A 23982-nucleotide genomic window follows, 5' to 3' on the forward strand; every position below is an offset into this window, starting at 1 on the left:
TGTGGTATTTGTTGGTATTTTCTGATAATTGATATTGTCTCCCCCAAAAAACCCGATTCAGTAGATGGAACTGTTGATTGTCTGATTTACTGCCATGTGGCGGTTAGTTGATGGCATTTCTCAGTTTTTCTTAATGGCTGGAATTGCGATAAACCTGTGTATATTGGGAATATCAGTGTAAATATGGATGACATTACGATATGAGTCTTTTATATAGCTCTAAATAATGAAAAAGGACTCACTGTCTGGTTATATGTCCCTTAATACCTTTCGTCTCTGAACAATAACCATACCATAGGATGGATGTAAAAAACTGGGGTATTTTTGTTATAATGACCCTCATGTGAATTTTCAGATTATATTGCCATCTTGTGGTATTTATTGGTATCTTTTGATAATTGATATTGTCTCCCCAAGAACCCGATTCAGTGGATGGAATTCATGATTCTTTGATTTATATCGCCATCTCCTGGTTAAAGTGTGATAAAAGCCCCAACAGACTGGTATATATAATTTATGACCTTTGATTAATATATGTTTTGGTTAAAATACTAAGCCTCTCCCCTCCCTGTGGACTCCAGCCGCCTGCCTTTTTAATTTTAATTAAGACCAGTAGCTGTGCTAAGTATTTAGCCCCCCCCTTGTTTTCTTCCATTAGGAACAACTGCAGGTCACCTCTTTTGCATAAATGGGTGGGTCTTTACCCACTATAAATAGGATATTGAAATGCAGCTGTCCCATTGGTCCTGACGAAGCTGAGTGAGATACGCCCATCGGCGAAATGCGTTGACGTCATACGTCAGATACGTCACTTCCGGTCATGCGCACTAGGTGGAACGCACGCTGACCCATAAGGAGGAAGCCATCTTCACATGCCATGAGGCAAGCGTGAGCAGTACAGGCGCTGAGAGGGGGCTGGAACCCGCGGTATATCGGCGGATGTCAGCGGTGGTTCCTGGGCCTCTGTGGCCGTGTTTGGCAATATCCATGAAGGACATTTCTTTCATTCCCTTTATCCACGGCACAGGTGGTGAGTGGATTGTTACAGGACATTAGATATACGGTCCTCTGTGATCAATATGACCTACATATCTTATTGAGTGCAAGCTCTGTCAGTGACTTCCCACATTATTTGTTTCACTACAGGATGGGGACATTATGGTGCTTTGTGTAGGATACAGGACATACCGCATATAGCTCAACAGGCAGAAGATTCCTTGGGATATGTTTTGCTTTTCCTACAAAGGGTGGTGTGTAGTCCACATACAGTGGTGAAGACACCATTTCAAGCAGAGTGCTGCAATCTGCACCTTTTCTCCCATCCTGGGAATAAATGGGGCTTATTTCCATTCAAGAGCTTTATGATACAGCTGTTCACATAACAGATGAACGGGCCCCAACCACGTGTGCCGGCACAGGAATGTATTGCATCATATATTTGACATTTATGTCTTTTTCCAAACAGGCCTGAGGCTTACTGTTCCCCTCTTTTACGCTTATTGTGCTTACTGCATTTCATACATGTGATATACGTATATCCATAGTATAATTTTTGGATTCCCTGTTCGGGATTCACCATTATGATATTGGTGTAAATTCATTATTTAATATTATGGTATACCTATGGTATAATTTTTGGATACACCTCTTCAGGGAAGTGTTTACCTATGTGTTTGTACTACAGAGATATTAGACTCTTGCAGTCACTTTTTCTGTTGCACATACATTTAGACTGGTCTTGATGTCATTTTATATGGTTTTAGGTCTGTGTGTTATTGTCTCATACTGAGGTGATGGTAAACCAGGGCGAATGCCCATATGTCATATTTATATCTGTGTAATAAAGCATAATTTTTGGAAAATTTTCTGAGTGTCACGGTCTGTTCATAATGTAGCCGCTTTTCTGTGAATCTCTTTTCACAAACCCCCCTTTTTTGAATGCCTTATTTGGCTACTGAATGGTAACCAAACATTGGGTGACACGATAATTTAATTAACAACCTCTTAATAACTACCTATAATAAATAGACAGATCTCCCCAAGAAATGTTAAGGCTCATTAAGTCCTTACTAAATAATAAATCTCCTGGTGCAGACAGACTATCAGGAAAATACTACACAAATAATGCTGATACACTGATTCCACATCTAACTAAAGTATATAACTATGCAGCAAAGACAAGTAATTTTCCAAAAGAAATGCTGCAAGCCATAATTATTGCACTCCCAACATTAGGAAAGGACAATACGCGACCCCAGAATTTTAGAGCCATCTCCCTTCTGAATTCAGAACTCAAAATTTTTGCAAAAATGTTGGCTACTAGTCTTTTATATATAACACCCTATTTAACAGATCCTGATCAAGCGGGATTTGTCAAAGGAAGACAAGCTCCTGATTGTACTAGAGTAATGCTTAATTTGATTCAATATGTGCGGATAAACGAAATGCCTTCTCTGCTCCTCGCCCTGGATGCAGAGAAGGCATTTGATCGAGTACATTGGGAATATATTTCTCATACCCTATGCCATTTTGGTCTGAAGGGCTTCATACACTCAGCAATAATATTACTGCACACACAACCTTCAGCAAAAATATTTATATCAGAGATGTTAAACAAAAGCTTTATTTTGACCAATAGGACTTGTCAAGGATATCTCCAATGATATTTTCACTAGTTATCGAACCTTTTGCAGAATTAATAAGATCTGACCGTATGATAAAAGGTATAAAAATAGGGGAAAAAAAAGAACATAAAATTGGTTTGTTCGCAGATGACATCATAATCATGTCACTGTAAAAAGTATATGTCAGGAATGGACTCAGCACTGGTGGTGGGACTCACCTGCTGTGTGGGCTGCAGTACCAGGGCTGACCAGTGGGTGCTCTCAGCAGCCAGAAGCTCACTCCTGCAGTCAGCCAACACCTGGGGCTGATTGCAGGAGGTGTATTTAAGGAATGACCAGGCCTGTGATCAGTGCCTTGGTGTATTGTTTCCTATGAGCCCCTGTACCTGGTATACTGTGTTCCTGTTCTGCTGACTATCTGATTTGTTGCCGACCCTGCCTGATCCTGACCTCTGCTGACTTCTCCTGCTTGATCCCTGGCTTGCCTGACCATCCTTCTGCCTGATCCTCTGTACCGCGCTGCCCGTGAGTTACTGAACCTGGCTTGTGACCCTGACTATTCTCTGCCTGCTCCTCCGGTACCTCGCTGCCCGCATGTTGCTGACCTGGCCTGCCTAACTACGCCTGACGCTACCCAGACAATCCATCCATCCCGCATGGATCTGTCCCTGTCACCAGGTCTGCCAGCCTCTTCACGTCAGGCTTCACGGTACATACCCTCGGTGGACCCCTCTACCACAATTGGGTGCACTCAGGGGCTGCGACCTGGTCTCAGTCCTACGCCAAGTCCATCCCCACCATCAGGGGCTCTGGTGAAAAGGCAGACTGGGGCTTAGACTCCGCGCCCTGGGGAATCCCATTCTGTGGGTACTAGAGATCCCGCCGGGCGGTGCCTGACAGTCCCTAACGGCCTGCCTGACCATTCCACCTCTCCAGCCCTGACTACGCCTGTGTTCCTGAAGCCTGCTACTTCCCTGTGTCAGTCCACACATTTCTGGTCATACCCGGATCCCTAACAGTATACTTTATGGCTCCACTCCAAGCTATGGATGGAAGGAAAAGGATTACCCCACCAGCAAGTGAGAAGAGGGGAGCATGAGTCTGAGCAATTCCAGCGTCAGTCAATACAAATGAAGGGATGGATGCTGCTCAACCAACCCCAGGAGACCAATGTTAAGGAATGGCCTCAGCCACTGTACAGGGCATGGCCAGTACGGCAGCTGAGGCCATTCCTCAACATTGGACTTCTGGGGTCGGTTGAGCAGATTTATCTTTTCATTTGTATTGGATGATCATGTCACTATTAGACCCAGTGGTTTCCCTCTCAAATCTTCAGAAATATGTTGAGCTGGTTGGCAGATTATCTTATTACAAAATCAAGCAAAACAAATGTTTTGTTTTACCCATGGTGATCCATGCCTCCACTCTAAGATCTTAAAAAAAATACCCCTACAACTGGGATGATCCTTATATCTTCTATTTAGCGATACACCTTACCTATCCAGCTAACACATTTTATGAAGTCAATTTCATAAATATGATGAATCAAATAGTTAAAAATATGGAATGTATTAATAAAATGCATGTATTGGAAGGGGTGCAGTTTTTAAAATGCAAATTTTACCAAATCTACTTTATCAACTTAGATCCCTGCCCATTCCAATCCCACCAAAATTCTTTTGATAACTCAATTCAAAGAAAAACCATTTATTTGGAAAAAACAGAATTGCCTCCGCTTTACTAATTACACCAAGATCTAAAGAAGGCATGGGCCTACCAGACATACTAGCTTATTATTATTCTTCACTCTTAGATCAATTGAAATATTGCTTCTTATCATCAGAAGACAAATTGTGGGTTGCTATTAGAGATGAGCGAATCAAACTTGGCGAAGTGGAATTCATTTCGAATATTAGGAAAAATTCGATTCGCACCGAATCCGAAAATTAGCAAACTTCGGATGCACGAATCGAATTTTTCCTGATCGGCCGATTTTCATCCCTTCTACAGCCGGCAAAAAGTGTCCCTGCAGAGAGCTCCGCTATTTCTGACAGTTCTCTGACAGTTCCTTCACATTTACAGCGGTTGAAACATTGTATCTATTTGTTTCCATTTAGGATACAGATGTTTTTATTCGGAAAAAAATAGATACAATGTTTCAACCGCTGTAAATGTGAAGGAACTGTCAGAGAACTGTCAGAAATAGCGGAGCTCTCTGCAGATACACTTTTTGCTGTACTGGAATTCTTCTTATTTTCATCCTACTTCTTCTTCATCCTCATCCTCATCTTCCTCATCTTCTTCTTCTTCTTATCCCTCTTCTTCTTCTTCTTCTTATCCTTCTTCTTCTTCTTCTTCTTATCCTTCTTCTTCTTCTTCTTCTTATCCTTCTTCTTCTTCTTCTTATCCTTCTTCTTCTTCTTCTTCTTCTTCTTCTTCTTCTTCTTCTTCTTATCCTTCTTCTTCTTCTTCTACTTCTTCTTATCCTTCTTCTTCTTCATCCTCATCCTCATCTTCTTCTTCTTCTTCTTCTTCATCCTCATCTTCTTCTTCTTCTTCTTCTTCTTCTTATCCTTCTTCTTCTTCTTCTTCTTCTTCTTCTTCTTCTTCATCCTCATCCTCATCTTCCTCATCTTCTTCTTCATCCTCATCCTCATCTTCCTCATCTTCTTCTTCTTCTTATCCTTCTTCTTCTTCTTCTTCTTCTTATCCTTCTTCTTCTTCTTCTTCTTCTTCTTCTTATCCTTCTTCTTCTTCTTCTTCTTCTTCTTCTTCTTCTTCTTCCTCTTCTTATCCTTCTTCTTCTTCTTCTTCATCTTCATCCTCATCTTCTTCTTCTTCTTCATCCTCATCTTCTTCTTCTTCTTCTTATCCTTCTTCTTCTTCTTCTTCATCCTCATCCTCATCTTCCTCATCTTCTTCTTCTTCTTATCCTTCTTCTTCTTCTTATCCTTCTTCTTCTTCTTCCTCATCCTCATCTTCTTCTTCTTCTTCATCCTCATCCTCATCTTCTTCTTCTTCTTCATCCTCATCTTCTTCTTCTTATCCTTCTTCTTCTTCTTCTTCTTATCCTTCTTCTTCTTCTTCTTCTTCTTCATCCTCATCTTCTTCTTATCCTTCTTCTTCTTATTATTATTCTTCTTCTTCTTCTTCTTCTTCCTCATCTTCCTCATCTTCTTCTTCTTCATCCTCATCTTCTTCTTCTTCTTCATCCTCATCTTCTTCTTATTATTATTATCCTTCTTCTTCTTCTTATTCTTCCTCTTCTTCTTATCCTTCTTCTTCTTCTCCTTCTTCTTCTTCTTCTTCTTATCCTTCTTCTTCTTCTTCTTCTTCTTCTTCTTATCCTTCTTCTTCTTCTTCTTCTTCTTCTTCTTCTTCCTCTTCTTATCCTTCTTCTTCTTCTTCTTCTTCTTCTTCTTCATCCTCATCCTCATCTTCTTCTTCTTCTTCATCCTCATCTTCTTCTTCTTCTTCTTCTTCTTCTTCTTATCCTTCTTCTTCTTCTTCTTCATCCTCATCCTCATCTTCCTCATCTTCTTCTTCTTCTTATCCTTCTTCTTCTTCTTCTTCTTATCCTTCTTCTTCTTCTTCTTCTTCCTCATCCTCATCTTCTTCTTATTCTTCTTCTTCTTCATCCTCATCCTCATCTTCTTCTTCTTCTTCATCCTCATCTTCTTCTTCTTCTTATCCTTCTTCTTCTTCTTCTTCTTCTTCTTATCCTTCTTCTTCTTCTTCTTCTTCTTCATCCTCATCTTCTTCTTCTTCTTATCCTTCTTCTTATTATTATTATTATTCTTCTTCTTCTTCCTCATCTTCCTCATCTTCTTCTTCTTCATCCTCATCTTCTTCTTCTTCTTCTTCTTCTTCATCCTCATCTTCTTCTTCTTCTTCTTCTTCTTCTTATCCTTCCTCTTCTTCTTCTTCTTCTTCTTCTTCTTATCCTTCTTCTTCTTCTTCTTCTTCTTCTTCTTATCCTTCTTCTTCTTCTTATCCTTCTTCTTCTTCTTCTTCTTCTTCTTCATCCTCATCCTCATCTTCTTCTTCATCCTCATCCTCATCTTCTTCTTCTTCTTCTTCATCCTCATCTTCTTCTTCTTCTTCTTATCCTTCTTCTTCTTCTTCTTCTTCTTCTTCTTCATCTTCTTCTTCATCTTCTTCTTCTTCATCATCTTCTTCTTCTTCTTCATCATCTTCTTCTTCTTCTTCTTCTTCATCTTCTTCTTCTTTATCTTCATCTTCTTCTTCTTCTTCTTCATCATCATCTTCTTCTTCATCATCATCATCATCTTCTTCTTCATCTTCTTCTTCTTCATCATCATCTTCTTCTTCATCATCTTCTTCTTCATCATCATCATCTTCTTCTTCATCATCATCTTCTTCTTCATCATCATCTTCTTCTTCTTCATCATCATCTTCTTCTTCATCATCTTCTTCTTCTTCATCATCATCTTCTTCTTCTTCATCATCATCTTCATCTTCTTCATCATCATCTTCATCTTCTTCTTCATCATCATCATCTTCTTCTTCATCATCTTCTTCTTCTTCTTCTTCATCATCTTCTTCTTCTTCATCTTCTTCTTCATCTTCTTCGTCGTGCCCCGTGACTGCCCAAATGAGTGAAGTGTGCGGTGATTCTAAGATCGACGGCACTCATCAGCATGTCATACTGACTGACAGTATTATTTCTCTTCCCCAGCAGACTCCAAGGGCATTTAAATTAAAGGTACAGTGTTCTGCACTAATATAAAGGCTCTCTGAAGCCTAGAAACCCTTTTAATAAGTTAAATTCGCAGCGAATAAATTCGCATCGAATTGAATTTATTCCACAAATTCGGCGAATCAGCCGAATCTAATTTTTGAATAATTCGCTCATCTCTAGTTGCTATAGAAAAGGAGGTTACAAAGGGACATGATCTCTTTGCATTGATAATAGCATATTTTCTTCAGGCCAAAGATAATCACCCCTCTATTGTATTCTAATTCTATCACCAGCTCACTCCTAGCGTGACGATATTTACTAATCAAAACAAAAGCTACTGAAGAGGTTAAAATTGTGGATATTCTTCTGCAACAGTATGAACATTGTATCCCTGAAATATCGGTTGACAATTGGATACAACAAGGTTATCATTTTCTATCACATCTGCCACCCCCTAGTTTTATTGTAGATAAACGCATAATATCCCAGTTAACTAAATGTAACAAATCACATGTTAGCATATTTAGAATTCCCCTCCCCTAAAAAATTTGGGAATTTCCTAAAACCTTTAATAGATTCAAAGAAAAGGGAATTTCCTTTTGTGTGCATGGTTAACTGACTTTATTATTAATGAAAAAAGCTCTTTCATTGTGAAATGGGAGGCCGAACGTAGTCATTGCTTCTCTTGAAAACAATGGCAAGGGGCTATACATTATAACAATACATCATCTGCATGTATTGAACATTGGGAAAATGCTCAAAAAACTTTAAACAGATAGTATCTAACCCCCTATAGATTATCTAAGATAGTCCCTTTTTGCAACTCTACTTGTTGGAGATGTGAATGTCAAATAGGAACCCTGTATCATATATTTTGAATTTTTAAAAATATTCAGAGTTTCTGGAATTCTATTTCAACTTCTCTCACGCCCCTTATGGGTGTCTTAAACCCACTCACACCAGCAATGGCACTTGTAAGCTTAAATATAGAGATATACCCAACACAATTTAGAACTAATATCACTCATTGCTGCTAGATTAACAATTTCAAGTCTATGGAAATCCAATATTACACCCAATCTTTAAAGTTATAAACACTACAAACTTCACAAATTTAAACTATTATGGCAAATATGGACCTCTCATCCATAAGCTGCTAGACAGCTTAACCACTTTCTGCCCACAATGTACTGCGGACAGGCGGCAGCTACAGGACCAGCAATGTACCCATTCATTGCAGCTGTTGTAGCAACACAGGGGGGTGCTGTATGCCTGAGCTAGCACGCAACCCTCCTCTCCACATCTGCTGTGTCCAACGGACACAGCAGAATGAAGATCCCAGTGAACAGGACCCAGTGGTCATGTGATCGCTATGCGATTACATGATAAGAATGACAACAAAGCTGTTATGAATCAATCTGATTCACAACATCACTGATTCTCTTCCTGGTGAGCTGTGATTGGCCCACAGCTCTCATATGGTACATGGGGCCAATCACAGATCACTGTATTTTGAACTGTCATGAACCTTACCTATTCATGACAGTTCAAAGAAAACATTGCATTACAATCTTTATTGCTCCTGCAATGTTAAGTGTAAAAAAAATCCCTCATCACCCCCCCCCCCCCCCAGAGTAGTACAATGTTACTATGATAACATTGTACTACTCCGATGAAAGTATTTTTTTTTAAATAGTAAAATAAAAGAAAAATAATGTTTAAAAAAATGTTAAAATTAAAAAAAAATTTTTAACTACCTGCTGCCTGCCCACCCATAATGTGCAGGCGAGCAACAGCCCTGAGCAAAGCGACGTACCCTTACCTCGCTCTCTATTTCCGGGTGTGCGTGCGCATGCGTGCCTCCTGGTACCCCCAATGCCGCTCCAGGGAAAGAAGAGAAAATATGGCGCTAAGTAAAAGCACTACATTTTACACACACACAGGTTAAATTAGCACATTTAACCCTTTGATCGCCTCTTGATCACCCTGTCACCCAGCCAGTGCCATTAGTACAATGTCAGTATATAGAATTTTTTACTGATCACTGTATTACTACAAGTAGCAACATCAGATAATGTCAGGGTATGTAAGCTCCCCTCCGAGCCAGGGTCAGATATCATTAGATTGTCTGCACACTTTCGTACTCATGCTATTGTTCGCTGATCACCGCCATTACTAGTATAGTGTTTGCACAGATCAATATATTGTTCACGAACAGAACTATACTAGTGCCTCCTTAGTATAGTGTTCCTAAAAATGCAGTGTTAGCAGGATTGGCCCCGTTCGCTGCCAGCACTAGCATTTAGCTACTCCGCTGTTTTTCATGGAAGATTTGTATGAATTGATGGTGGGTCAAAACAATTTACAGTATACACACAACAATACATCGCTGTCCACCCAAGTTCAGCTATTGGCAGACAACTCACAAGGAAACCTATCACAGTTTCTGAATTTAAAACTTTTTGGGGGCCTAATCGGCAACATGGGCATTACAAAAAATAATGAATTGTGGTCATATTGGTTCACAGAACCGATTAATCATTTGTCCATGTTCTCTGCTGCTACATACAGTATATGCCCAACAAAGACTAAGAAAATTCTGGAGTTTGAGTGGTTATACCAGGATGATGCGTGCAGCTACAGGCATCATCCTGGTATAATTTTTTTCAGCTGGCGGTTAGCTTTCATGTAAAAATAATCATAGTGGATAATTAACTGCTGGATTACATTTACAAGCAGTGGGAAGGGGCTCCCCACCCCCCAGTTCCGCCGACTTCCATGGCTTTTTTGGACTCTCCCATCCCATCCAAGAATGCATCCAGCAGTTCTGCCGGCTGACCATAGAGCTGATCGGAGACCAGAATGGCTCCAATCATTTTTATGATCTAAGAAACCAGAAGCTACGAGTTATTCATCATTTCCATTTAAAAGGGTGCAGCGCTAAAACATAATGTGCAACATAATCCGTTTATAAATACAAAAAGAAATAATAAATCGGATAATAAATAAACAAATGAAAGTTTAATGATATAAGGTACACAATAATTAGGTGCAAAATATGATGTCACCATGTGGTGAACTATAGTGAGTAAATGTCCCAAAACACAGCCAGTGTGAGGATCTTGTGCGATCACAATATTCGTGCGTGGAAATCTGATCCGGGGTGGTAGATGATAAATCTTATTTATGTAAATTGCGCACTCACCAGAAATGCGTAAATACATGCATTTGAGATATAGCCTGTCTCATCAGGTATTACTCAGGTCATCTGCTCCCAGGTCAGGTCAGGTCAGGCTCCTATACACCTTCTGGTCCCATCTGAGTAGGGTGCTCAGGATTCCTTGATGTGTATCACCGTCTGGGGTCACCTCTAAAGCAGGCTCTGCGGATGATGGCACTCACTAAGAGAGCCCAATAAGGGACACCACATAGTGTGATGCTGTATAGGGAACTTTATTCCATCAAAGACAGGTGTAAACAATAGTGTAAATAAAAAGGACACTGACCATATATATTTTTCAGGATGGCCAGCAGCGGTGGCTAGATGTCCAGTTGCTGTAGCCCCCTGACGCGTTTTGTGCTATGCACTTACTCATAGGGTGCAGGGTCCCGTATTTTTTATTTTTTAAAAAAACTGAACATGGTCTTAGCAAATTCAAAGGGGTCATTTGGGGGGGGGGGGGTTGTACTGACCTGGCATTTTAGCACCTCATGAAATGTGATAGGCAGTCAGAAAACAAAAGCTGCGTAAATTCCAATATATAGTACATAGCTTGTAGACAATATATCTTTCACACAAATTAATATACAAGCATTGGGATTTTTGTTTTACCAACAACATGTAGCAGAATACATTTTGGCCTACATTTATGACTAACTTTGAGTTTACTGGATATTTTTTAGAACCAAAAGAAATAGAAAATATTGGGGTTTTTTTTCAAAATTTTCAGTCTTTTCTGTTTATATCACAAAAAAATAAAAAACCCAGTGGGGATCAAATACCACCAAAAGAAAGCTCTATTTGTGTGAAAAAGGACATACATTTTGTTTGTGTACCTTGTTGCATAACCACACAATTACCAGTTGAAATAGCGCAATGCTGAATAGCAGAAAATGGCCTGGTCATGAAGGGGGATAAATCTTCCGGAGGGCAAGTGGTTAAAGAGCTTTGCAAAACATGATGCATTTGTATTTTCATTCTTGCTCAATGTTTATGGATGAAACCTCTACCAATTAGGACACCTTCATTAGCTACTTGCCCTTTGGAAGATTAACCCCACCTTCATGACCAGGCCATTTTTTGCTATTCGGCACTGCGCTATTTCAACTGGTAATTGCGCCGTCATGTACCCAAATGAAATGTATGTCCTTTTTTTCACACAAATAGACCTTTCTTTTTGTGGTATTTGATCACCACTGCGGTTTTTTATTGTTTGTGATATAAATGAAAAATATTGAAAATTTTGAAAAAAAATATATTTTCCACTTTCGGTTACAAAAAATATCTAATAAACTCAAAGTTATTCATACATTTAGGCTAAAATGTATTCTGCTACATGTCTTTGGTAAAAAAAAAAATACAATATGTGTATATTAATTGGTTTGTGTGAAAGTTATACCATCTACAAATTATGGTCACTAAATCAGCGGTCACTAAATGGCGGACCGCAGTCCGCGAACGGCCTTAGCAGCACTGCCACCCGGACCTCCAGCCTGCAATGACAGATCCTCCACTGAGCAAGGCGGTCAACACGGCAACATGACATCACATATGCGCCCCGCCCCTTTCAGCTCACTGTCTCTCCGGCTCCCGCTCCCTGCCTGTACACAAGCGTCCAGCAAGGATCCCGACACAGCTCCTGTTTGCCCTCAAGGTAGGCTGCAGTCTTACAGGGGCACTCTGATGGGCACATTGAATGTTAAGGGGCACTCTGATGGGCGCAACATATAATGTGCCTATCAGAGTGGCCCTTAATATAACGTGCCCATCAGAGTGCCCCTTAATATAAATGTGCCTATCAGAGTGCCCCTTAATATAACATGTGCCAAACAGCATGCCCCTTATTTTATGTTAAAGGGTACTCTGACGAGCCTGTTTTATGCTAAGGGTCACAAACGGGCACATACTGTGGAAAGGGGCACTCTGATGGGCACATGTGATGGAAAGGGGCACTCTGATGGGGAATATGATGTATAGGGGTACTCTGATGGGGAAATATAATAGAAAGGAGTACCGTATTTTTCGCTCCATAAGACGCACTTTTTTCCCCCCAAAAAAGGGGGTAAAATGTTAGCGCGTCTTATGGAGCGAATATAGAGAGGCCGGTCCGGTATTTCCACCGCCGCCGTGCAGAATACCGGGCCGGCCGCTCAGCTCTGCAACGGGACCTTATGGAGAGGACTGCTGACCTTTGGGGAGGTGGAGAGCGGGTACCTGAATTGGACAGGTACCCGCTCTTACTTCTTTGTTCTTACCTGTTCCTCTATCCAGCGGCGCGCTGTCTTCCCGGCTTGTGTAGTGCGGGCACTGGGCATGACAGCCAGGTGCCAAGTGCGCATGCGCAAGAAGCGGTGCTTTTTGTGAATGGTAAGGCAGTACCTGGGACACATGACCGATCCTAGAAGCCACCGGACCAATCACAAAGCGCAAGTGCTTCTCGCTCATGCGCACTGGGCACCCGGCTGTCATGCCGAGCGTCATTACAGAAGCCGGGAAGACAGCGCGCGGCTGGATCGAGGAACAGGTAAGATCAAACAAACTCTGTGGAAGTAAGAGCGGGTACCTGTCAAATTCAGGTACCCGCTCCCCACCTCCCCAAAGGTCAGCAGTCATCTGTACTGTCCGCAGTCTCTGGTCATCCCTGTGCTGTCCGCAGTCTCTGGTCATCCCTGTGCTGTCCGCAGTCTCTGGTCATCCCTGTGCTGTCCGCAGTCTCTGGTCATCCCTGTGCTGTCCGCAGTCTCTGGTCATCTCCTGTACTATGTCTGCAGTCCATTAGTTCAGAATTTTTTTTTTCCTGTTTTCTGCCTCTAAAACCTAGGTGCGTCTTATGGTCAGGTGCGTCTTATGGAACGAAAAATACGGTACTTTGAGTGTAAGGGGGCAATCTGACAGGAATACCTGATGTAAGGTGGCAATGTGATGGGGATACCTGATGTAAAGGGGCACTCTGATCGGGACAACTGATGTAAAGGAGCACTCTGATGGGCACACCTGATGTGATGGGAATACATGATGTGAAGTTGTACTCTGATTGCAACACCTAATGTAAGGGGGCACACTGATGGGCACACCCTATTCGGACCTCTGCCAGAAGAAAATTTTAGTGACTGGACCTCCTTGAATTTTAATTCAATACGTCTGGTATATATACTGGAATTTCCACAGCTTTTACTTTTTTGACTGCCTATCACATTTCTTGACGTGCTAAAATGCCAGGGCAGAGCAAAGACCCCCCAAATGACCCCTTTTTGGAAAGTAGACTCCCAAGGAATTTGCTGAGTGAACTTTTGAGTTCATAGAATAATTTTTTTTTTTCCAGAATGGTTTACGTGAAAGTTATAGCATTTACAAATGGAGGTATACTGGAACTTTGACATAAGGTCACTTCGCTTTTCCCAGGGCCACAGCACCATGCACAATGCGAGCAGGCAGTTGGCGAGTGATTAAAAAAAATCCCTATTTATATATACAGTTGTGTTCAAAATAATAGCAGTGTGTTGAAAAAAGTGAATAAAGCTCAAAATCCTTCTAATAGCTTTTATTTCCATACACACAAATGCACTGGGAACACTACACATTCTATTCCAAATCAAAACATGAAGAAAAATATATCAAATTTGTGTTGTTCCTCTAAAACAATTGAAGAAAAGTGAATATTAGACTGTTCAAAAAAACAGTAGTGTTTGTATTCTTCTTTACAAACTCAAACATTCACTATATAAACTGAAAAATGTTTGAAGATTTTTCTTTCCTTTGAATTACTTAATGAATATTTAGTTGTATAAGCACTGTTTCTGAGAACTGCTGTACATCTGTGTTGCATGGAGTCAACCAACTTCTGGCACCTGTGAACAGGTATTCCAGCCCAGGATGATTGGACTACATTCCACAGTTCTCCTCTATTTCTTGGTTTTGCCTCAGAAACTGCATTTTTTATGTCACCCCACAAGTTTTCTATTGGATTAAGATCCGGGGATTGGGCTGGCCACTCCATAATGTCAATCTTGTTGGTCTGGAACCAAGATGTTGCACGTTTACTGGTGTGTTTGGGGTCGTTGTCTTGTTGGAACACCCATTTCAAGGGCATTTCCTCTTCAGCATAAGGCAGCATGACCTCTTCAAGTATTCTGATGTATTCAAACTGATCCATGATCCCTGGTATGCGATAAATATTCCCAACACCGTAGTATGAGAAACATCCCCATATCATGATGCTTGCGCAACCATGCTTCACTGTCTTCACAGTGTACTGTGGCTTGAATTCAGTGTTTGGGGGTCGTCTGACAAACAGTCTCCGGCCACTAGACCCAAAAAGAACAATCTTACTTTCATCAGTCCACAAAATGTTGCGCCATTTCTCTTTAGGCCAGTCAATGTGCTCTTTGGCAAATTGTAACCTCTTCAGCACGTCTTTTTTTCAACAGTGGGACTTTGCGGGGGCTTCTTGCAGATAGCTTGGCTTCACATAGGCGTCTTCTAATTGTAACAGTACTCACAGGTAACTTTAGACCTTCTTTCATCTTCCTGGAGCTGATTGTTGGCTGAGTCCTTGCCATTTTGGCTATTCTTCTATCCATTCGAATGGTAGTTTTTCGCTTTCTTCCACATCTTTCAGGTTTTGGTTGCCATTTTAATCATTTGCAATCATTTTAGCTGAGCAGCCTATCATTTTCTGCACTTTATACTGTATGTTTTCCCCTCTCCAATCAACTTTTTAATCAAGGTACGCTGTTCTTCTGAACAATGTCTGGAATGACCCATTTTCCTCAGAATTTCAGAGAGAAATGCACTGTAACCAGCATGTACAACATTTGCTGCCTTCCTTCCTTACATAAGGGCAATAATTGCCACCTGCTTTTCAAAGAATGAATGACCTCACTAATAGAACTCCACACTTCTATTATTTTGAACATGCCCCTTTCAATTAGTGATTCAATTACACAGAATCAGCAGCATGCATGTCATGATTGTTGGGTCTGTTGAATTTCTATTACTCTACTACACCTGCTAGTAAATTATTTGCCATGTAGAAATATCATTTCTACCAAAAACAGTGATTGATCAGGTTAGTGATGTCTGACTGCTATTATTTTGAACACAACTGTATATATATATTCTCAATACAGTATTTTTTTTATTTTTCTGAAGTACATTGCACTGCAATGCTGTTTTGAACTCTCAGGAATGAGTTAGATTCATGACAATCCAATATAATAGTGATCTGTGATTGGCTAGAGCTGGTCACTTGGTACAGGGTGCTGTGATTGGCCCTATGTATCATGTGAGAGCTGGGGATGTTCATGTCCTGGGTGGGGAGCGCCCCCCTGTATTAGTCCAGCCAGAGCCACATACCTGTATGTCGCTTTGCCTGTGGCTGCTGCGTGTCTGCAGTACATTGCGGGTGGGCGGTTAGCAAGCGGTTAACTGCTTCCGTGCTGCCCTATAGCAGAAATACTTCTACAGGGAGGCATGGGTGCGAAAATTCATGTATATATGCCTGATTTTGCAGTTTGTAAGGGCCTAAAGGGTGATTACTTGCCGCCACCCGGTGATCGCCGCGTATCTCCGACGGGGGAGAGACCTGTGTATAAACAACACAGATCTCTCCCCTGTCAGCTCCTGCAGAGTACAGCCATACAAAGCAGTGTGCTTACAGTGGTAAGCACTCACACCGCATACTGTCAAACAGCACACAGTTAACCCTTTGATTGCTCCACATGTTAACCTTTCCTGCCCAGTGCCATTAGTATAGTGTCAGTGCTTTTTATTAGCACTGATCACTGTATTGGTGTCACTGGGGAAGTCAGTGACACTAAGTCAGTGGCGCCCCCGTGTCAGAATACCCACCGCAGTCCCGCTATAAGTTGCTGATCGCCGCCATTACTAGTAAAAAAATTCCAGTATACCGCCATTGTAAATGCTATAACTTTCACGTAAACCAATTAATTTACATGCAGTGGGATTTTTTTTTTAGCAAAGACATGTAGCAGAATACATTTTGGGCTAAATTTATGATGAAATTTGATTTTTGTAATTTTTTTACTGGACATGTTTAATAGCAAAAAGCCAACCCCCTATTGGGGTAACAGGAATTCGCATTTTATTATGGTTATTTTATTTTTCTACTGAAACTGACATGACATGTAAGACTTTTACTGTCTTGGAATGTTTGTTACTACTACTACTCAATAAAAATCTATTGATTTAAAAAAAAAAAAAAGCAAAAAAAAAAAGCTATTATTTGATTATAACATTTTGCAAGGTCAAAGTTTTTTTCTTCAGTTTTTCAGTCAATAAAAGAATATCAACCAAACATTTCATATTCCTGACATGTGCCTGCTGTACCATGTATTTGTATGAAAAGTATCCTGTTCTCTTTGTATTACTTCCTTCATGTGGTGTTCCTGCTAGCTCCTCTGCTTTCCTATTAAACATTGACCACACTAGGCATGAGAGCATAGCGAAGTCAGTTTTCTGGCTGTGCTGGGAGCTAATTCAGTGATCAGACTTCTGCTGACATGCCCCCCCCCCATGCACAGCCATTCACTGGGAAGATCATTGTTCTGTTGTTTCTTCTCCCAGAGCTCCTTTTGCAGCTGAGAACAGAGGGTATGTGAGCACTTATATAAAAAAGGGGGACAATGGTATTTAGAATGTTTTTTTTTATCTATACACACATGGTTTGCCTTTCATATCAATTTTAAACTCAATGGGTTGTTTTACAAGGTGGGGGTTAACATATTCTTTGTTTGTTTGATTTTTTGATCCTTCCCTATACTATTTAAAGATAGGAAAAAAAAGTTTTGTCTACTGTACATGTACATTGTAAAGAGTAAGTTTATCCTTCCAGAGTCAAATGGTTGTGCTGACCAATGAATGCTTGCCGTCAGGAGCATTACTATGGATATGCACTCCAGGGGTGTAAATTGTGTACTGACCACTACACCAACAGCACAGGGTATCATGTGTGCATGGGGACCAGGAGGGGTGGCCAGGATAATTGGGGTTAGTTTACCTTTTCATCTTTAGCGAAAAGTTGACATTAATCCAAGTACAAGAAAAAATGCATTTTGATCCTGCTAGAAATCCAGTGTGTAATTGTCATGTGTACTGGGCATGTGAATAGCTGTGTGTGTGTAGCAGAAATTTTGTCACGTCACATCAAGTCTCCTGTGCCATCTTGTCTTAAGAAGGCATACCCAGTGACCTTGTCCCCCCTCTCTGTCCTTCAATTTATACAATACACAAACTGTTAACTGATGCCAGGAGCTTGTTATCTCAATTTAGGGACAGCAGAAATCAACACACAGGCCTTTTTCAGAGCTGTAAACCATTTAATTGAGGCCTTTAGGATGCCTGTTTCTACAGACCATAAAAAACTCTACAGATTTACACTTTCCTCTGACCTATCGTAAAACAATGACAGAATCCATCCTCCTGTCACACATGATGTGTAGGGCAATTATAGCTTTAGGAATGCATAATGTACCATAAATGTCTACCCAGAAAGCAGCCAGGCATGGGAGACCTCTCTGAGACCTCCGCCTAATTCATAGCTTAACAAAATCCACATAAAATTTATAAACTCCAACAGGACCAAAATACATTAATATTAGGTATATATTTGAATGGGGAATATCATACCAAACAAATTAAGGTCATACATGACTAATCTAGCACATACAAAAGGGGAGAAATCAGTCTTCTATCCCCTTGGTGACAGACCCATCCAAAATACTCTGTTTTTGGTATCCCTTGACATGAAATGCTGAACAATAATCTACCAGTTTCCAGAATGCAACCTGTACATAGTGGAAGATATTAATATTAGTATAAAACTGTATTTGGGACTTGGTCATTAACGTGGTGACCTCCCAGCACCCACCCCTTACATGAGATGAAAGGTCAGATGGTCTCTGTCAACATCCCTTTGATACCACAGAAAAAGGGAATGGCATGACCTGTTGTCAAGCTGTCATTTTACCATCAACTAAGGAACATCTGTCAAGTTATGAGAGCCAATAAAACCTTGCTTATTGAATGAACTCTGCTAAAACCAAGGACTTTGCTAGTATTCTTCATTTTCAACTCCTTCTTAATTCTCTGTTGCTTTATGGTTTCTTTGTTTCTTTGTAAGATCTTTTTTCCTGTTAATATTTTATTTGCACCGTTATGACCTTATCATCATTAATCCCTATTTGAAAAGTGTTGAAATTGTCTTTAAGGCTTTTAATGCAAACTAAGGAATCCCTGTCTCTTGAAGAGTGTTACTGTATTTGGAAAATCTCTGAATATTCCTGTCTGTGGTGACAGTGTGTGTTACAGACATTTACTGTTCACATTTGTTCTTGCTAATATTGTGAAGGGTTGATAGGCCCAAAGCTATCTGGTGGCAGTTTGGAGTTTAAAGGATTAATTGCTTAGGTAACTTAACCCAGTTGCAATGGGGGCTAAGTTTGTGCCTAGTCTTTCCAATCTTTTTATGGCTAGATGGGATGAAGATTTCATATATTCAAGGGCATGGCCAGAGCTGATTTTTTTACTATCGTTATATTGACGATATCTTCCTCCTGTGGCAGGGGAGTGAATTTTCTTTATTAAATTTCTTTAACACTTTAAATTATAATAATCTTAATATCAAACTCACATATCAGTATAATTACAGAGAAATTTATTTTTTTGGATCTTACTTTAATGAATGATGGTACCAGGGTTACAACTAAATTTTTTTTTAAGACCACAGATAGGAACAGCTATATACCCATGGATAGTTGTCACCATCCATCATGGTTAAATAATATACCCAAGGGTCAATTCTTACGAATACACAGAAATTGTGACAGCCTGGATGATTTTTTCTCACAAGTGGGGATATTAAAAGAATGATTTGTGGAAAAGGGATATAGTATATCCTCCCTTAATCAAGATATTGAGGAAGTTGCAAATTTAGATAGATCATCTCTCCTTACATCTCCTAATAAAGTTAAGTCCACATGTTTCTGTCCCTTTATAACCAATTTATCTGTACAATATAAAGAAGTGACCAGAATTCTTAGAAAAGACTGGGGAGTATTAAAGAATGATCCGGTTTTAGCTAATAATTTGCCTGATAAATCCAAGGTTGCTTTTCGGAGATCTCCCTCTTTGAGAAATAAAATAGCACCCAATATTATAAACCCACCCACGAATATGTATTTTTTTCTCTGGGATGAAAGGTTTTTACCCTGGTAACAAGTGTGTTATTTGTAAATGTGATAGTAACCAGAAAAGAATGACTGATACGTTCACATCTCATTCTACAGGCAAATTTTATCATGTAGAGTCCCTTATTACTTGTAACAGCACGCACATAGTGTACTTGCTTGAATGTCCATGCAAGAAGCAGTATATTGGTAGGACAGCCAGAAGGTTAAGGGACAGGCTCAGGGAACACGTCTATAATATCAGAATAGGTCTGAAGGAACATTCCCTATCGGATGTCAGATACCATCATCACAGGGACCCCACACTTTGAAATGTATGGGCATTGACACAACTTGCCCATACTGGAGAGGTAACAACAAACGCTGAGCAGTATCAATGCTCGAGACCAGGTGGATTTTTGAGATGCATACTCTGTCACCTCAGGGGCATAATATTGACCTTTGATATTAATTGTTTTATAGACAACAGTTGATATACATTTTAATATGCGTTTTTGCACATTTTTTGTATTTTCACATTCATATTTTGTTCCCCTTTGCTTGCCATCTGGGTATTTGCGTTTTATCCACTCATTGGTAACTAGTGCTTATCCCAATTTATTCTTCATTTCCCTTTTTGGTTATTTATTTTGATAATTTTTTATATGCATTTTCGGTTTACATCTCTCATTTTTTATAATCTCTTTTTTTTTTATTATCTCCAGTTGTTATTATCTCTTTTTTTTGAGTTTAGTCACACATAATCACAGGTTTAATTAGACCAAATAAGATGATTCTAAATTTTTATATATTTTTTTGTATATTTTTGTATGTTTAATACACACCCTCTCTAGGAGAATTATAGTATCAACATATAATTTTATAGGTGTGTGTATTCATTTCATTTTTATTTTATTTTATATACATTTTTGAAAATATTGTTTTAATATTGTTATTATATTATGATATTATATAATATTACTGTACAAACTTTGATCACCTATTGCTGCCAGGACTATGAGATTTTTCTTTAAAATGTTTTTATAAGTTTTCATAATTTTATTTTTCATAATGTATTAGCATATTCCTTTTAATCCATATTTCTAATATAACTGATATTTGACATTTATTACCCTGTATCTACGGCTTAATTTTGGTTAGATACACATGGTTTTTCCCTTGTGGGTTCGTTTTGGTTCCGCTGGTACCTGTTGTTCCTTACAACTACAACAACATGGCGACCGTGGTGTGTTTTTTAGTAATTATTTCTTAATTGTTTTGCCATAACCGATTGGTAATATATTTCTCATTTATCTATAGCCTGGTATATAGTTTGGGATTCATTTGTTTGTCTAATACACTGTTTATAATCTCTCATCTACTCCGGTCCTTGCATATGATGTGTGATCCGATGGTCTTCTTCAAAATGGCGCCCGATTGCGCACACGCTCAGGGCTATATAAGCCCATGATGTTGGTGGCAGGCAGATCCCTTTGACAACATACATGCGTACGAAACGCATCAGGAAGGAGTCTGCCTTACTGACGTCACGCCGCCGAGTCCGCATGGAGGGTCGGCGGCCATTTTTATAAGTGTTACAGCTGCCAGCCTCTCATATATATTTATCCACATGGATTTTTTACTTTTATCACCTAATAAAGAATACTACACTATTAGCGCTCTTGTTTGTGGCTTGTTTTTGCGAGCCATTTCCCTCAAAGTGGTATACATCGTTTCTGGAATCTTCCATTTATGGTGGAGAGGGACCCTTTGAGCCATCCCTGCATGCTGTTAGAGGCCAGTGTTTGGTGGTCTTCCCTTTATGGTACTAGAAGCTATTGGTCATCCCCTGTATGCTGCAAGAACTTTTGGAGTTCCTTGCCCACTTCTACCGTGAACGAGTTAGATCTGATTTCATGTGCAGTATACATGCGCTTCTGGTGAGTGCATTCATACAGCAATCCCTTAGCACGGAGTCACCAGCACGGATTTTTTACAGAGTTTTTTTTTTTTTACTCTATTTATGTTTCATATATATATTTATTACTATTACAATTTTTGATTCCATATATGTTGGACTATTCACGATTGTCACTTATATATATTTACTTTTAATCGCCATTCTCGCTTATGCTAGGCGAGATACTTTCATGGCATTTTGTTCACATTAGCGCATAACCATATGCGCTCCACTTCTGTTTCAGTAACTTGTGTCACTTTATTTGCTCATTGATTTATTATATAGCGCTGCATTCTACCATTTAATATCTCTTAGTCAGTTGGCACTGAGATTGTCATCCCAAAAACTGGAAAATCTTTGAGCAGGGTGCAACTGTGAGTCGCATTGTTATGGAAGTGGTGTAGGATTGGCCAGTCCTTTGTCACGAGTTGGTGAGCCAGGCAGGGATCAGGCATTACAAAGTGTACTTGTAACATCATGTGCACTAAACCAAAATCTCACACAATGTATCAGCCCTCACCAATTCTGTTCCATAAACTGAGGAACAGCTTCCTCTATATTATGGAGATGAAGCAAGGGGGAGATGTTTGTAGTGCAGATCGGGAGAGCTCCATTGTCAGTCTAGTACAGGAAGTCTGTTAGTGGCAGCTTCTCCAGGAGCAAATAAAGGAAAAATGTAAAAGAAAAAAACAAACACAGCCACCACATTCAAGGACTGATAAGCTGCAATATATTACATTTTTGTTTGTGGGGTTAAGCTTTATATACACAGATTAGGTCTACCAAATATTTCCCAAAATAACTCGCAGATTGCACATTGTGCATGATTTCAGTTCTCATTACAGTAAACACATAACTGGGGTTCAAAGGCTTGACTTTAGTCCTAGGGAAAGATATGTTCACTCCTCTCTCTGTACAGGGCCAATTACCTGCACCATTCTGAATTCTGCTCATTAAAAACTATTACTCAATTAGTAATAAGCTTGAAAACTGAATTCATACATTCTATTAAATCATTATGTAAAATGATGAAAACAGCAAGTGAAATTTCTTATGTTGTAAAATGGATTATGTAGCTTAATGCTGCACTTTAGTATTAAATCTCAATATTCCCTGCATTGATTATATCCTTTTATCTAGTTTGGAGTAATTCTGTTTTAATTAAAAGAAAAATATCCCCATACCAGTGAATTTATATTAGTTTCCAGGTAAACTTATTTTGCTGTGGTGCCACAAATAATAATAATCAGATTTTACTTTTAAGTTTCAACACAACTTGCTGCTGATTAATTTCATTTAACTTTTCTTATTGACAGTTTCATTTTATGATGCATAATAATTTGCCTGCCTTTAGGACGGCAATAATGCAATGCTCAATATGAGCGATGGCTAGTGATGAAAATCGTTCTAGTAAGATGTGACAGGCCAGCTAGAAAACAGCCTTTTCCAATTTGAAAAACAGATGAAATAGTGCTGTGTAGAATCACTGAACAATTTCAGAATTGGGAATATAACAATTACTAATACAATTTTTATGTCAAGGACAAAAAGAAACCATTTTTATAGAGTGGTCTATTAGAATATTTTACATGCTTGTGAATGTCTTGGAGGTCATGTCCCTTCAAAGCACCTGAATGATCTGTAACCACCATCAAAGAGGAACTCAACTGTGCCCAAAAAGAGAAGGTCTAGTCATAAGCAATGGCTGTGTTATCTTTGCGTTTGATCTTTCTCAATTACTAACTTTTAGGCAGGTGCAGTCTGTTTTCTCCACTGTAGGTGGCGTTCGACCCGAGCGGTACCACTGCCTGAAGAGGAGGGGAAATATGTTTTCTCTATGGTTTCCTGGGTCAATGGAGTAGCTTTCCAGTTGGCTACACTGTTGCCATGTGACCCTTGGTGGCCATCTTGGGTCAGCAAGGTCTATTTAAGTCCCTGTCCCTGGGTTTTGGCACGCTTTGAGCGAGTGGCTAGTGTAGAGAGAGAGACCCTGCATGTCAGGGGCAGTAACTAGCAGTAGGGATAGGTTCTTGACAAGGAGAGAAGGACTAGGTACGCACTAACCTGACAGAAGCCTTCCATCTTGGGACCGAACCAGCCAGGCTGCACCCTCTAAACGGACACTGTCGGCACCTTACTTCAGCTGTATCTGTAACTACATTGAACTGTAAGTTATTTTTCTAAGGAGCGCTCCCCTGCCAGGTTGTTTGTAACGTTGGAATCCTGCTTAATAAAAGTTTTAAATTTTGCTACAACTGGACTGTGTATTTACTGCCCACACAACGCTGCAC

The 23982-nt window shown here is 39.8% G+C and overlaps 1 long non-coding RNA gene across 1 annotated transcript; it reads left to right on the forward strand.

The window, feature by feature from the left end:
* The first annotated feature begins 814 nt into the window (after nt 1-814).
* Nucleotides 815-1865, forward strand: LOC149462091 (uncharacterized). The gene is made up of 2 exons (XR_016312719.1): nt 815-1030; nt 1147-1865. It is a non-coding gene; the product is annotated as an uncharacterized LOC149462091 (long non-coding RNA).
* Nucleotides 1866-23982: the final 22117 nt, after the last annotated feature.

This window comes from Staurois parvus, unplaced genomic scaffold (assembly GCF_062004578.1).
Source record: "Staurois parvus isolate SC_StPar_1 unplaced genomic scaffold, SC_StPar_1.0 ptg000186l, whole genome shotgun sequence".
Taxonomy (NCBI): Eukaryota; Metazoa; Chordata; class Amphibia; order Anura; family Ranidae; genus Staurois; species Staurois parvus.